We start from the raw sequence: 12,614 nt of genomic DNA, 5'->3' as shown, positions 1-12,614 counted from the left end.
ATGGAAAGACACATGGCTGGAGTCTGCTGGGCCTTTCCTGGAGTTAGTTAGTTTCTTGTTTCTGTTGCTTTCTCCAAAATGTCTCTGGGCTTCTGTCTTAGCTTCTTTTCTCTTGGCTCCTCTGCATCCTTGCTTGTTTCTCCCAGGGTGTCTCTCTAAGCATCTGGGGGGCCTCTCTTAGCTTCTCTGGAGAGCACACTGGGCTTCATCTCTTAGTTTTAGCATCTCCAAATGTGTTTCTGTCTACATCTGCAAGTGTCTGAGTCTGTGTCAGCTCTGAGCTCTCTCTCTCCCTGAGCTCTCTTAAGGACTCCAATAAACTAATTAAAACCCACCTTGAGTGGGAGGGGCCACATCTCCATGGAAACAACCTAATCAAAAGATGCTGTTTACAACAAGTCTGCCCCCACAAGACTGGATTCAAAGAACATAATCTTTTATGGAGTACATAACATTCAAACCAACCCAGATACTATTTCTCAGATCCCCTTTAAGAGTGGTAATTAATGCATATCACCCTTGCAATTAATGTAATTTATTACCTAAAAGAAAGACAATTTGTCAATTTTTAACACCAAGCTGGATTTCACCTTTGAGTTCTCAGGCACGTATATTCTCTTGAAAGTTCCAAATGCGTTTAAATTGAAAATATGTAAAACTGATCTCATAATCTCTCCCCATTCCAGATCGTCTATTTTAATATACTTTACCATTTCCTTCCAGTTATGCAAGCCAGCAACCCAAGGTTTATCGCTGTCACTTTCTTATTCCTTCTATCTGTATTTAATCCATTTTCAGAGAATCACACAAAGAGGTCTCCTGTACTCAATTTCTACCACTATAAATCTGGGTCAATCTAAGAATATTTGTTATTTAGACTTCTGTAGTTTCTTCAGTTTGGTGTATACTTATCAACTCTGGTTCCTCTCCACATTTTCCTCAAACAAAGTGTGTTTTTGAAACACAGATATTTCATTTCATGAGTCCAAGAATGGCTTCCTTTCTTAGCTAAAGGCACCTTTTAAAATTAGCCTATGAGGATTTGCACATTCTAGTCCTGCATACTTCTCACATTCCATGGGCTTACTTTGTCCCAGTAATACAGATCTACTTTATGTTTCTCATATAGTGTCATTCTCTCTGCCACTACAGAGCATTTATCATGTTTTATCATTGCTTTTCTTTTTCTAGTTAACTCTTACACATTTGTCATGTTTCATTTCAATTGTAACTTCCTAAAGATCTATTTTATTGACTTCCCACTCTAGGTCAAACCCTCCTACTCAAATCTCACATTATCAAGTAACTTTTATTTACATGATACATTACACTTGCTATTTTAAGCATTTTTGTTTCTATACTGATGTCTTTCTCCCTGATGTTTCATATGCTCTGACATCTCAAGGCATTCTCAGGTCACACCATCATAAAATTACTGTATCTATACATTCAATGAATGGCATGTGGCAATTCCCAAATAAATTAGATCATGAAATTGTTTTTGAGGAGGAATATCTTACAGGAATAGTGTTCTCACAAACATGGATTGAGAAATATTATAAACAATTATGAAGCTGGAAGGGAACTTTAAGGCTGAGTTCAACTCTTTTATGTACAGATGACAGAAGTGATTATCGGAGAAGTTTAATCACTCAGCCAAACCACACAGTAAAAGAGTGACAGGTGTAACATCAGAATAGGGACTTTCTGACACCTAGTCTAGTTCTATTTAGGTATATTTTTGCTGCTTTATAACTTAAAAAAAAAATTTCATCATTTTTGTTTGTGGTTTTTTTGTATAATAAGCTTTTCATATAATCAAACTCTTTCTTTTTGAATCAAATGGAATTAGGTAAAGCCTACTTGGTCATAATGAAATATATAGATAGACAGATAGATAGATGCTCTACCAAAATTTACATTATATGAAGGAAACTTCACTTAAGTGCACACTGAGAAGGAAATGCAAATGATCTTTGTGGAAATAAAAGGAACATTTCCTTTCTCCTACCACCCCCCCACTCACCTCTGAACTTTTATTCTGTCATAGTCATTACAGTCTCAAAAAGGGTAGAAAACCAACTAATGATCCTATTTCTTTCTTTCTTTCACCCTGATGGATGAGTTGTAGCCAGTGGAGACTTTCTTGATGTCTTCAGAATCTAAGTTGGAAAATATCAGATTCCTATGTAGCCTAGTGGATACAGTGAAGTATATGACAGCACTCAAGATGGAAGCAATTTCTTTATTCATAGGGCAATATTAATGTCAGCTTCTTGAGCCAAGTTTATTTAAAAAAACATGGAGGTTATTTTTTATTTCCTGAAATTTATTGTGTGGTTGTCTGTTAAAATCCCTGTTTGCCTCAGTAACGGGCAAAGGTATTTAGATAACTGTGCCATCTTTTGCATCCACTTGGCTGTGCAGAGTTCCACAAACCAACTTGGGCATGTTTTCATCAAGAGCATTTGACTTGTGCAAAGTTCATTATGCATTTGGGAGCAGACAGGCTGAATATAATATTCAAAGATATCTGATGCTCAAGCTACATCCATTTTCACAACCTGTTATTACTATTACTTTTTTTAGCTGAGAGGAAGGAGAATAGCTAAGGAACATAAATGCTTGTTATCATTAATTAAGTAGATAAATTTTACATGATAAACACAACTTTTTCCTGAACTTTAGCTTATGATATTTCAATAGTTGTGTGAATATGGAAATTGTCTGAAGTTCATATATTTTGTGGAAAATGTCAGCAGCAAAACACCTTCTTTTCCATAGAGGCTGTGGTCAGGTGAAGTAAATGTGGTCCATATTCATCACAAATTTTCACATTATGACAACTACTTTAGATAGGCCTTGAAAGTGCACACTGTGTAATAAAAACATTACCCAATATTGTCATGGGCAACAAGAAATGGAGTAATATTTATTGTATTTATGGGAATTGTAACAGGAATGATAAAATGGGCTGGATAACCCAATTTTTATCTCTAATGCTGCATCACAAAAAGACTTTCACCTGGATGCCATAATTGCCTAAACATCTCTTTGTGACTTGGTTGAATAATTTGCATTGGATTTACTTAATCACATGCTGTTTAAAGTAGTGCTAGTTGGACATGAATTGCAATAAATTCTTCTCAGTTATAAAAATCACTTATTAAAAAATGGAACAAAAGGTGTATTTTTTGTGCTTGGTAATTTTTTTTTTTGGCTCAGCTGCAGTGGTACATAGCCTTTAACGTGGAAAATCACATCTTCACTTCTATTATAGATTTGATTAGTATATCGTGCTTTTGCTTCTCTGACAATTTTTTAATGCTTCTGTTGATGTGATTCAGAAACCTTCCATTATTGATTGATGGCCATTCACTTTAATTTGCCAATATTCAACTAACAGCCTTCTAATTTATCCAATATATCCCTATTACAAATATTATCTTTTTTATAAAGAACAGGAAATTAACCTGAATAATGAGATGGGGATTTGTGTAATTATTGGGAATATAGTCCATCCTTTTCAGTTTATTAAATCTACTCTAAAATTCAATTCATTGGGAGGTGGGTATGCTTCCTCTTTCTTTTCTGATTGCTATTGAACTTCTGTAACTTATCTTAAAGTTTCCAAAAATGTCAGTAGAATAAATGCCTCGTATATTACTACTTGTATTTGCCAATGAGAAATTCAAAATGAGTCCATTTTTGAATGGACTTTAGCAGATTTTTGTTTTATGAACAGAATGTCAATGATTTTAGAGTTTATGGCCTCCACTTTAGACATCTGCATAGATGAATGTCTTTTAAATATTCTCTTTATAGAGTTCTAAAATACCAATTGGAGACCATTGGAAAGGATATCCTTTTCATTTCAAATCATCACATAATTGTTATTTACATGCAACAGCTGAGACTATAGAAGAAAAATGAGTCACTGAGATGTTCATTTCATGGAACATAGAGAAAGTGCACCTGCCTCACCATAGGCACTTCTTTGGTAAAAAATGGCATTTTTTGCACATCTAACATAAAGATGCATAGCACTCTCACAGCAAAATATTATAGTAGACAGTGGTCACTCTAGCATTCAGAATATCAGAATATCTTGGATTTAATCATGTCTCTGCCATGTTTTAATTCATCTCTGCTCAATATTTCCTTCCATGTGTGTAATTTTTCTTGTATTTCAAATAGAGGTAATGTCATCTAGTGTGCCTGACTCCTTGAATACTCAGAAGTTTAAAATCATTTGTGATAATGTCATTGGGAGTAAAGTCATGGTGAGCAACATTACCTTATTGGCCATCTGAGGTAGAATATTCAATCTAGAGATGGCTATTGGTATAATTTTAATATATACTTAATAAGAGAAATCCTCAATAAACTATATTTCTTAAAGTATGAATGTAGTTCACAGAAGGTAAGTTATTCCAGTTTGCTAATGCTGCCATTTTGCAAAATACCATAAATGGTATTTGGTTACAAAGTTACAGTCTTAAGGCCATAAAGTGTCCAAGGTAAGGCATATACAATAGGGTACCTTCACTGGAGAAAGGCCATTGGTGTCCAAAAACCTCTGTTAGCTCAGAAGGCACATGGCTGGCATCTGCTTGCTCCCAGGTTGCATTTCAAAATGGTATTCTCCAAAATCTTGCTCTTGTCATCTCTTAGCTGCAACTCCTCTTCAAAATGTCACTCTCAGTTGCTCTCTGTTCCTTCTGTTTGTCAGCTCATTTATATGGTTCCAGTGATTTAATTCAGACCCACCACAAATAGGTGGGGTAACACCTCCATGGAAATTATCCAATGAAAGTCTGGCCCACAGTTGATTGAGTCACATCTCCACAGAAGCACTCAGTCAATAGGTTCCAGCCTAATCAACCCTAATACATCTGCCTCCAAAAGACTGCATCACAGAACATGTCATTTTGAGGGACATAATACATCCAAAGTGGCACATAAGTTCTTATGAAGAAACATATGTATTGTAGACATGAATCTTATAATAGAGAGCCAGCATTCTCTTGAGAGTATCAAACTGCCTAAATGGGATCACAGTGTGTTGTTTATCAGCTTTGTGATCTTGAGAAGATATTTAACCATTTTGGGCTCAATTTCCTCATCTGCAAATCAAGGGTAATAATTTTGCCTACATCTAAGGTTATTAAAAATGATTAAATGAGTTAATCTACCAATATATGGTAAACTCTTGTGCTGGTTTGAAGCTGTTATATACCCCAGGAAAAGCCATGTTCTTTTAATCCATTCCAGTGGGTGCAGACCTATTGTGGGTGGGACCTTATGATTAAGTTATTTCAATTGAGATGTGACTCAGCCCACTCAAGGTGGGTTTTAATCCTTTACTGGAGTCCTTTGTAAGAGCATAAAAAACAGAAAAAGCCTAGAAAACTCAGAAAGAGACACTCAGAGAAATTGAGAGGGAGCTCAGGGAAAAAAGCCCTGGAGATGCTAAGAGAGGACCCATAGAAGCTCAGAGAGGAGGCCACTGGAAACAGGAGCTGAAAGCAACGAAACCTGGGAGCGAAGGACCAGCAGACACTGTCCATGTGCTTTGCTATCTGACAGAGGAGCCTTGGATGCCAGCAGCCTTTCTTCAGAAAATGTATCTTCTTGATGGCTTAATTTGGACATTTTCATGGGCTTAGAAATGTAAATTTGTAAGCTAATAAACATACATTGTTAAAAGCCAGTCCATTTCTGGTAATATTGCGTTTCGGTAGCTTTAGCAAACCAAAACAGCTCTATTATTACAGTTGCTATTATTATTATTACTTAGTTATGCATTTATTGATATGTAAGAATTTACTCAGCAGTTAGAAATGGTATAGGGATGATTGGTATGTTTAGAAAAAGTAAAATTTGAAAAATTTTCATGAGGGGAGAAAAGTCTAAAATAATATGGCTAAAAAATGCTGTTTTATTTTATTTAATTATGTATTATGCCAAGTATACACTTTAACTAACACAAGACTCATGAAATGAATTCACTTCTTTATTTTTCATTCATTCATATCTGTTTGAAAGGAGGAAGTACAGTTTACTATAGTCAGAGAAACCAAGTTTGTTATTCCAACCTTACTGGCTACAGTATGTTGGTCAAGTTTCTTCATCTTTCTGGGTCTCAGTCTTCACATCTGTAATTTGGGGCTTGTGACATTTAGACTTTTGTGGGGATTAAATGTGACAGATGGACATAAGCCTTAGCTAAAATAAAATACAATACAATAAAATAAAGAAGAAGAAAGAGAAACAGAATGAGAAGGGGAAGAGGTAGATGAACAGGAAGAGGAAAAAGAGGGCAACAAAGAGAAGAGGACTTTAACATGGAAATTTTGGGGGGATCAATAGTTTTTTGTTTTGTTTTGTTTTCCCTAAGGATTTTGAGTGTTAAATCAGAAGTGTCTCTAGCACATAGTAGGCGTTCAGTATGGCAGACTGATAGGAGAACTGAACAAATGGGAGAGATCTCTGTAATAGTACAGAATGAATGAAGAATGTGATGTATCTCTATGTGGATAAGGCTTTTCCCAATCTAACCCTAATCTATCAGTCCAATGGCATTTTCTATCAATACTCTATCCACTTTGTGCTTCATGAAGAATTTAAATATTTTGCCTCTTTTATAAAAAGGAAATATTTTGAGAGCTTAACATTTTGACTCAACAAATGAAAACTTCTTACTCATTAAAATGTGCGGCTGGGCTTCTAGCTTCCAGTCTGGTATGTAAAGAGTTTGGAAATCATCACTGCCATCCTCACAAAAGAAAAAGGCTGAAAATTTGAAAATCAACAACTCTTCTTAGATCCATCAGCAAATTGTACTCCAAGGGCAAACCACCCTCCCCAAAATAGAGAGAGAGGTAAATAGAGAGAATAAAAGTTTTCCTACTTGGAGTAGAAACTGCTGCTGGAGCCAGTATTGGATAGGAATATATAAAAGGCAATTATGGTAATCAGATAATTGCTAGACATGGACTAATCTGAGAAGGAAAAACATTTGGAGGTCCAGCTTTCAGGGGGCCCCTACACTTCCATAAATCTTACTTCTAGGAGTTCCAACAGGTTCCCACTATTAAATTCCCATTTATATAGCTCCATCTATATAAGACTGGAGAAAAATCTCCTTGTGCTTACAGTAGGAAGTATGCCCCAAATATTCTGTTCTCCTTTGTAAATGCCTGTCCTTAAGAGAAACTAGTGTACCAGAGCCTAACCATGTGGATTTTACCAGAGCCTAACTGACGTGGAGAAAGGGAAGTAGCAGACTCCAGCCCTCTTTAGTTTTCCTGTATCTCTTAGGGAATGGAAAAAAAAATCATGAGGAGCACTAGTTGGGTCACAGCTCACAGGCTCAGGCTCACTACTTCCCTCCTCTACATTTTTACACCACATCTGTAGGACTTCTGTAAAATACCAGAGTATTACTGGAGAAGGTCTCTAAGGAAACTCAAAGAAAATGGCAGACAAAAACAAGCACATCAGAGGAAATTTTCAGCCTTTGACCTATGGCTACGGCAAACAATAAACACAGCCTAATTCCTAGCCATATAAACATAGTACCTCACACTAGAAGATTATTTACCTCAGTTCCTTTTATCTTAATTCTTTGCTTGGCCATGTCCAGACTCCAGAAGAGCCTGTCAGAGGCATTCTTCATTTCTTTTACAGTATTTTTATTTCTAGCATTTCCTTTTGATTCATTCCTGGAGTTTCTATCTCGCTGTTTTTGTAACCCCTCTGTTCTTGAATGGTATCCACTTTTTCCATTACATCCATCAGCATATTATTCATAGTTATTTTAAATGTCCAGTCTGATTCCAGAATCTCACCCAATTAAATAAATAAATTATTACTAACACTCTAGTGTCTTTCTTAATTTCAGTAGTTTTATAATAACTTTTGATATCTTATCAAGTCTTCTCATTTTTCTTTTTTTCAGGAGAGTATCCTAATGTGTGGTGCAAAGATAGATAAAGTGACCAAAGAGACATTTAAAAAGTCCAAAAATAGACCCATGCATACAAAGGTATCAAGGCAATCCAGTGAGGAAAGAATTGATGTTTCAAAGAAAGGCTTTGGGTAAATTGAATGGCCATAAGAAAAACAACAAACAAACAACCTTGAATTCTACCTCACACCAAGCACAAAAATTAATTTGGGCTTGATCATTTACCTCAACATGAAAGATACAACAAAAAGACTTTAGATAAAAATTTAAGACTGTCTTCCTGATTTAGAATAGGAAAGAAGCCTTATATAAAATGCAAAAAAATGCTAACCATAAAAGAAAAGATTAAAAAATTGGACTTCATTAAAATTAAGAACTTCTGTTCATCAAGAAAACTCTACCAAGAGAGAATATAAGGAAGATGATATTAGCAATACGTGTATCTAATAAAGTAGTCATTCTAAATATCTGAAGAAAGTTCAAATTAATTATAAAATGACTGCCCAATTAAAAACTGGATAAGATAATAGGATTATTTGAAAATTTCAAAAACATAAAAATAAAGTAGTTACATCAAATATAGTTGAATGCAATTCACAGAAAAGGATCATGATTTTCACATAAAGAACAGGATTTCAGATGCATTAGTTGAAGAATGTCAACTGCCCAGCTGACTTTTACTATGAGTAAATCTATGTAATCAAAGTGGAGTTCATGGTTCTGCAGAGAGAGGAAAGGGGAATTACTTAGATAAGACCACTTCACTGTGTGGGGAATGGTGGCAATTGCTTCTGTTTGGAATGAAAGAGTTCACAATAATAAAACAAATTTAATGGACTGCTGTGCTCTTTTCAATCATGCTGTTAAGTTTCCTATTGAAATATTTGCTTTCTAGGGAATTGCCATCCCTTCAGTTTATTTGCAGCCTCTGTCCTATATAACAGCAGGATTTTTTTTCCTCAGAGAGATAAAATTGCAACAGTACAGTGAATCTCACATAATGAAAGCAAGTTTACTTTTCTTTAAAAATAGTAGATTTAAAACAATAGTTGATTTTATGTATTTAATCCATCCAGAAGGATCCTGAATATGTAGAGCAAAGATGTATAAGAAAGAAATTGAGAGAAATGCCAAGCATTGCAGAAATATTGTCTATTGGCTACTTTTGATGATTCATCTATCCATTGATAACTGAAGAAAGATATTAATTGTTCTCTATTTGTAAAATCATTGGTCTTCTATAACAGAAATTTCAGGTAGTGATTTTGAACTTTGAAACCATTATTCTTTCCTCAAACGCTAAAACAAGAAAGAATCATTAACTGTTATTGACATGCCTTGTAGTAAAACTATAAGTTTTTTGAATTGTCTTTTTAAATTTTCCCCTTTATGGCTCTAATGCTTTTGTGTCTTTTTATCTTTGTCATTGTTCCCCTTCTGATGAATTTCTATCCTGCTATGAAAATGCTACCCATATGTCTAAAATCTGTAAGATACCAACCCAATAGAAAAATGAGAAAAACACTTTAGCAGGCACTTCAAAAAATTTTAATTTTAAATGTTTAATATATGTATGAAAAGATATTTAAATTGTGTTGAGTTTTTAATATTCATCTTTATTAATTTTATCCAAAACATGTCCATATGATTTTCTGGATCAGAGAAACTAGTTTTCCTTGCCCAAGTGCTTAACCATGAGATGTTGAATGAAAATCAGATGGTAAAACATCCCACATGAGTGGCCTGACCCTCCATCAGCAAAGGATGGAAAAAAATGGATTGTCTTTGTTTATATACAGGAGAAATATGCAGCTAACATCCCTCTCCTCTCTGGAAAACATACACTAAACCTTCAGTCCTTGGAGGCGGGATGGAAAGGATCCCGGGTTTTCAATCTAACCTTTTGAAATGCAAATACATCTCTTCAGGGGATAGATACTCTTCTGTGTCTCTGGTTTTGCAATCTAGGGTTGTTTCCAAGGTCCCAGGCCTCATTCTCCCTTGAAATTTAAATACATGTCAAGGAGAAACTCTCCAGAGTTCTTGCTACACAACAGTTGTAAATGATCTTTCCAAGACTTGTTTTAGCCTTGCATGTCTAGTTTTCAGCAAAATTTACTCAGAGAGCCCCAGCTTTGCATAAACACAAAAATATGCTCCCTATATTCCATAACTTTATTTGTCAACAGGGAAATTCAAATTAATATTAAAATATGATAACCATATATACCCATGAGAATGACATAAATATATATGTGAATATATTTTATATATATATACACACATGCAAAGAGAGAGAACATGAGCATAAATCATAAGGCTTCAGCATAACAAATTTTCAGTGAATTCTACACTGCAACAACCATACAGGTCAAATAATAGAATATAACCACCTTAGAAGGCCCCTCTCATGCTACTTTCCAATCACCATCCATTGCAAAGATTATCACTACCATGGTGTTTTTTTTAATTGAGGTGAAATTCATTTAAGAAAATAAAGTGAAACATTCAGTGACACTTAGTTCATTCATACTGTTGTACAACAACCACTTCTATGTTCATATCTAATTTCAAAACACTTTCATCATCCTAAAATAAAAACCTGTACCCATCGATGAATACATAAATGTATGACCATGCAGAAAACCATCGATTATTTACTTGGGATGGAATGTATGGTGAGTGAACAAAACCATATTAAAAAAAATGGGTTGATAACAAAACCTCGAGGACAATATACTGAGTGAAATAAGCCAGACACATTAGGACAATTATTGCAGGGTCTCACTGATAGTAACTAATTACAATATGTAAACTCAAAGACATGAAATATAAGGTACCAAGATATAGGATGAGGCTTAAGAATGGGGAGTGGTTGCTTAGTATGAGCAGAATGTTCAATTAGGGTGAACTTAAATGTTTGGAAATGAATAGGGGTGTTGGTAGCAAGATGTGAGAATAACTAAGCGCCGAATGGTGTGTGAATGAGGTGGAAAGGGGAAGCTCAGAGTCATATATGTCACCAGAAGGAAAGTTGGAGGTCAAAAGATGGAAATGTATAAAACTGAATCCTATGGTGGTCAATGTCCACGATCAACTGTACAAATACTAGAAATCACTTCATGAACCAGAACAAATGTATGACAATACAATTAGAAGTTAATAATAGAGGGGCATATAGGGAAGAACTATATACCTATTACAAACTATATACTATAGTTAGTAGTATTTCAACATTTTTTCATAAACAGTAACAAACGTACTATATCAATACTAGGAGTCAACAATTGAGGGGGGTTGGTTAGGGATAGGGAGGATTAGAGTTTCCTTTTCTTTTTTTCTTTTTTCATCTTTCACTTTATTTCTTGTCTGGAGTAATGAAAAGTTTCTAAAAATTGAAGAAAAATTAAGTGTGATGGATTCACACCTGTATGAGGGTACCCAGGGGCAAGTGATTGTACACTTTGGATCTTTGGATAATTGTATGGTATCTGAACAATCTCAATAAAAATGAAGAAAAAAACAAAACAACAACAACAAAAAGAAACCTGTACCCATCGAGCAGCTCATCCTCATTCCTGATCTCCATCCAGGCCCTACAAACCACCAAGTTATATTTGTTTTATAGATTTACTTATTCTGGATATGCCACATAAATGGAATCATATAATATGTGACCTTTTCTATATGGCTTCTTTCACTTAGCATAGTGTTTTTGCGGTTCATCCATGATGCAGCATGTATCAATGCTTCATTCTTTTATAAGGCTGAATAATACTCCATTGTGTGTGTGGGTGTATATATATACACCTATAATATATTTTGTATATATTTAAATATATATGTTTCTTTATATATTTGTATATATCCATTTATCTGTTGATGGACATTTGGATTGTTTCCATATTTTGTCTATTGTGAATAGTAGCCACTATGGGCATTCATGTACAAGTATTTGGTTGTGTACTGGTTTCAATTATTTTTTATATATACCTGGGTGTATAATATCTAGGTCACATGGTAATTCTATGTTAACTTTTTGAGGAGCTGCCAAATTGTTTTCCACAATGGCTGAACCATTTCACATTTCTACCAGCAATGTACAAATCTTTCTATTTCTCCACAACCTTGATGATGCTTTTTTTTAATTATGCCATCCTACTGGGACAATGACTTCTTAAACTAATCTATGTTTTTCATATTTGTGACATTTATATAGATCAATTCATAGAGAAATTACTTTTTTCTGTCTGGCTACTTTCTCTCAACATTATTTTTATAAGATTCATCCAAGTTTAGTAGCTGTAGTTCATTCTTTCTCAAAGCATCAGATTCCATTGGTTTTAATGAACTGGAGATTATTTTAGACTTCTGATGAATTTTTGGGTTGTTTCCAGCTCTGTGCTATTGCAAATAGTGCTCCTATGAATATACTTGTTCATGTCCATTGGTGTATATATGCATGCATTTCTGATGGAAATGGCTTTTCTGGAATATAAAGTATACATCTCTTCAACCTTAGTAGAAATGACTACAATTTTCCAGAAGGGCTGAAACACTTACATGGCCAACAGCAATGCATGAGAGTTTCAATTGATTTCTAAATTAATTGTTTTCGAGACAGATAGGCCAATGAGAGTTT

This window comes from Choloepus didactylus, chromosome 5, assembly GCF_015220235.1.
Source record: "Choloepus didactylus isolate mChoDid1 chromosome 5, mChoDid1.pri, whole genome shotgun sequence".
NCBI lineage: Eukaryota > Metazoa > Chordata > Mammalia > Pilosa > Megalonychidae > Choloepus > Choloepus didactylus.
This window is presented reverse-complemented; position numbering follows the sequence as displayed.